This window comes from Colobus angolensis, unplaced genomic scaffold (assembly GCF_000951035.1).
Source record: "Colobus angolensis palliatus isolate OR3802 unplaced genomic scaffold, Cang.pa_1.0 Scaffold240, whole genome shotgun sequence".
NCBI lineage: Eukaryota > Metazoa > Chordata > Mammalia > Primates > Cercopithecidae > Colobus > Colobus angolensis.
In genome coordinates this window covers 1,925,541-1,930,372 of record NW_012115600.1, presented here as the reverse complement: position 1 = coordinate 1,930,372, position 4,832 = coordinate 1,925,541, and positions in this window count along the sequence as shown.

The window sequence follows — 4,832 nt, the reverse complement described above, 5'->3', positions numbered from 1 at the left end:
TCCCCGCCCACCGCCATGATTCAATTACCTCTACCTGGTCTCTCTCTTGACACCTGGAGATTATGGAGATTACAATTCAAAATGAGATTTTAGGTGGGGCACAGCCAAACCATATCAGTTAGTTTTGTTTTTGTTTTGTTTTGTTTTGAGACGGAGTCTCGCTCTGTCGCCCAGGCTGGAGTGCAATGGCCGGATCTCAGCTCACTACAAGCTCCGCCTCCCAGGTTTACGCCATTCTCCTGCCTCAGCCTCCCGAGTAGCTGCGACTACAGGCGCCCGCCACCTCGCCCGGCTAGTTTTTTGTTTTTGTTTTTTTTTTTGTATTTTTTAGTAGAGACGGGGGTTTCACCGTGTTAGCCAGGATGGTCTTGATCTCCCGACCTCGTGATCCACCTGTCTCGGCCTCCCAAAGTGCTGGGATTACAGGCTTGAGCCACCGCGCCCAGCCTTATCAGTTAAACAATAAAAAATGGGAAATAGGGCCAGGTGTGATGGCTCATGCCTGTAATCCCAACATTTTGGGAGGCTAAGGCAGGCAAATTGCTTGAGCCCAGGAGTTTGAGACCAATCTGGGCAACGTGGCAAAACCCCATCTCTATTAAAAAAAAAAAAAAGAAGAAGAAAATGAGCCAAGCGTGGTGGTGTACTCCTATAGTCCCAGCAACACGGGAGGCTGAGGTAGGAGGATCACCTGAGCCTGGGGAGATCGAGGCTGCAGTGAGCCATGACTGTGCCACTGCACTCCACTCTGGGTGATGGAGTGAGACCCTGTCTCAAAAAAAAAAAAAAAAAAAGGAAAACTAGGAAATAATGCAAATATCTGACATTCAGTAATAGATCAAATTTTTTTCCTATTTGTATAGCCTACTTTTAAAATTGTGGTAAAATACACATAAGATAAAATTTACTATTTTAACCATTCTGAAGTGCACAGTTCTGTGACATATAGTACATTCACAATGATGTGCAATCACCACCACTATCTAGTTCCAGACTTTTTCATCACCCCAAAAGGTAACTTCCCACCTACTGAGCAGTTTACTCTCCTTAGCCCCTGGGAACCACTAATCTGCTTATGGTCTCTGTGGATTTTCCCTATTCTGGATATTTCATGTAAATGGAATCATACATTATGTGGCCATTTGTGTCTGACTTTCACTTAACATAATGTTTTCAAGGTTCATCTATGGTGTTGCATGTCACAGTACTTCATTTCTTTTTATAGCTGAATAATATCCCTCGTATTAATATACCATATTTTATTTATCCATTCATCAGTCGATGGACATTTGGCTTGTGAATAGTGCTGTTACAAACATTTGTGTACAAGTTTTTGTTCAAACACCTGTTTTCAATTCTTTTGAGAACATACCCAGGAGTGGAATTGCTGCATCATGCAGTAATTCAATGTTTAACTTATTGAGGAACTGCCAAACAGTTTTCCATGGTGACTGCACCATTTTACATCCCGTCAGCAATGCACAAGGGTTCCATAGATTAACATGTTATTCCGCAATTTTGCTGTGCCAGACTATCCCGTAACTAATCAAAGTCAGCAGAGGAAATCAATCAGTTTATAATACAAATACTGTAAATCAATATTAATCTTCTTTGATTAATACCAAGAAATGGTTTATTTTTTCAACCATTTAAAACTAAAACAGGTGGGTGCAGTGGCTCATTCCTGTCATCCCAACTCTTTGGGAGGCCAAGGCAGGAAGATTGCTTTAGGCCAGGAATTCAAGACCGGTCTGGGCAACATGGTGACACCCCATCTCTAAAAAAAAAAAAAAACTCTGAGACAGGTCTTGCTCTGTCACCCAGGCTGGAGTGCAGTGGCATGATCTCAGCTCACTGCAACCTCTACCTCCTGGGTTCAAGCTATTCTTCTTCCTCAGCCTCCTGAGCAGCTAGGACTACAGGCGCCCGCCACCACACCTGGCTAATTTTTTTATTTTCAGTAGAGATGGGGTTTCACCATGTTGTTGGCCAGGGCTAAAACTCCTGGCCTCAAGCAATCCACTTGCCTTGACCTCCCAAAGTGCTGGGATTACAGGTGTGAGCCACTGCACCTGGCCAATTTTTTTTTTTTTTTTTTAATTAACCAGGCATGGTGGTGGTTCAAGGCTGTAATTCCAGCTACTCAGGAGGCTGAGGGGGGAGGATCACTTAAGCCCTAGATTTCAAGCCTCCCACGAGCAGCCTGCTTCTGCATCATATGATCATAGCACTATACTCCAGCCTAGGTGAACGAGCGAGACCTTGTGTCTTAAAAATATATATAATAAAATAAAATAAATCAATAAAAATGCAAAATCCATTCTTAGTACGTGGACAATACAAAAACAGGCTGCAAGCCAGATTTGGCCTGAGGGTTATAGTTTTCTGACCCCTGGCATAGACTCCCATTTACCAAGACTGATCTAGCTGCTGCTTACCTACCAGCTATAAAAATCAATGCTGTGGCCCAACACGGTGGTTCATGCCTGTAATCCCAGCACTTTGGGAGGCTAAGGCAGACAGATCACCTGAGGCCAGGAGTTCAAGACCAGCCTGGTCAACATGGTGAAAGTCTGTCTCTACTAAAAATTAGCCAGGCGTGGTTGTGGGTGCCCATAATCCCAGCTACTTCGGAGGCTGAGGCAGGACAATCGCTTGAACCTGGGAGAGAGAGGTTGCTGTGAGCCAAGATCATGCCATTGCACTCTAGCCTGGGCAACAAGAGTGAAACTGACTCAAACACAAAACAAAAAAAAGATAGAGTTATTGTTCTAGAATGGGAGTTGGGGCAGGGCGTGGTGGCACACACCTGTAATCCCAGCTACTCAGGAGGCTAAGGCAGGAGAATCACTTGAACCCAGGAGGAGGAGGTTGCAGTGAGCCAAGATCACACCACTGCACTCCAGCCTGGGTGACAGAGTGAGACTCTGTAAATAAATAAATAAATAAATAAATAAATAAAAGAATGGGGGTCGGGATGAATATACGTGGAACCCGGGTGATCTATGTGAGTGCCTTGTGATTTTCTTTGCCAATTGTAAAGTGAATGGACAAGTGCTGCAACCCAGCCTGAGAAGGGAATAGGGGGACGTGACTTTTCTTTACCCTCTTAGGGTCTCCAACTGGGTCTGCAAATTAAATTGACATAATGCAAATTAACAAGAGGAAAGCATACAGATGTTTACATCTACTTAGGAGCCCCCATTAGAAAATAAAGACCCTGTGTAGGAAAAACTATGTGGCTTTTGTTTTTTGTTTTTTGAGATGGAGCTTCGCTCTTGTTGTCCAGGCTGGAGCGCAGTGGCATGCTCTCGTCTCACTGCAACCTCCACCTCCCTGGTTCAAGCGATTCTCCTGTCTCAGCCTCCCGAATAGCTGGGATTACAGGCACCCGCCACCACGCCTGGCTAATTTTTGTATTTTTAATATAGATGGGGTTTCACCATGTTGGCCAGGGTGGTCTCAAACTCCTGAACTCAGGTAATCCACCCACCTCGGCCTCCCAAAGTGGTGGGATTACAGGCGTGAGCCACTGCGTCCAGCCAGAACTCTGTTTTTCCCCTACTCTCATACCACAACAACCATGTCAACACAAAAGATTTCTGTGACCAAATGAGTGGGTTTTTCCCCACACACACCAAGCAGCAGACACCAGCTGGGTGTTCTCCAATTCAGTTCTAGCACTATATACCCTAAGACAGTGCCAGATCCCACAGGTTGAGGGCTCAGTCCCCAAGACTGCCCCTGCCCCACCCCCACAACACATAAAAACCAGTCATAAGTCCAGGCCTCCGGAACTTCTGACCAACCGGCTTCAAGCTGAGGTTCCCATGACTCCCTCTTTGAGTTCAATTAATTTGCTGAAGTGACTCACAGAACTCAGAGAAACACTTACATTTACTGGTTTATTATATAGGATATTGCCAGGGATACAGATGAAGGAACATGTAGGGCAAGGTATGTGGGAAGGGGCTCAGAGCTTCCATGGCCTCCCTGGCTGTGCTACCCTTCAGGAGGCTCCACTTTTTCAAGTATCCAGAAGCTCCTGAACCCTGTCTCCATGGGTTTTCACAGAGGCTTCATGACATCAGCATTCCTTACCTCAGGGTATAGGATGGGACCCTCTTATGGGAGGGTCTTAAGACCCACAGTCAGTTGGGCCAGGCACAAGCACTTTGGGAAGGCAAGGCAGGTGGGTCATCTGAGGTCAGGAGTTCGAGACCAGCCTGGTCAACATGGCAAAATCCCGTCTACTACAAATACAAAAATTAGCCAGGCATGGTGGCAGGCACCTGTAATCCCAGCTACTGGGGAGGCCGAGGCAGGAGAATTGCTTGAACTCAGGAGGCAGAGGTTGCAGTGAGCTGAGATTGCGCCATTGTGCAAGAGTGAGACTCAGTTTCAGAAAAAAAAAGGCCAGGTGTAGTGGCTCACGCCCGTAATCCCAGCACTTTGGGAGGCCGAGGTGGGCAGATCACCTGAGGTCAGGAGTTTGAGACCAGCCTGGCTAACATGGAGAAACCCATCTCAACTAAAAATACAAAATTAGTCGGGTGTGGTGGCCTATAATCCCAGCTACTTAGAAGGCTGAGGCAGGAAAATCACTAGAACCCAGGAGGCGGAGGTTACAGTAAACCGAGATCGCACCATTGCACTCCAGCCTGGGCAAAAAGACCGAGACTCCATCTCATTAAAAAAAAGAAGAAGAAGAAAGAGAGAAAGAAAGAGAGGGAGGGAGGGGGAGAGAGAGAGAGAAAGAAAGAAAGAAAGAAAGAAAGAAAGAAAGAAAGAAAGAAAGAAAGAAAGAAAGAAAGAAAGAAAGAAAGAAAGAA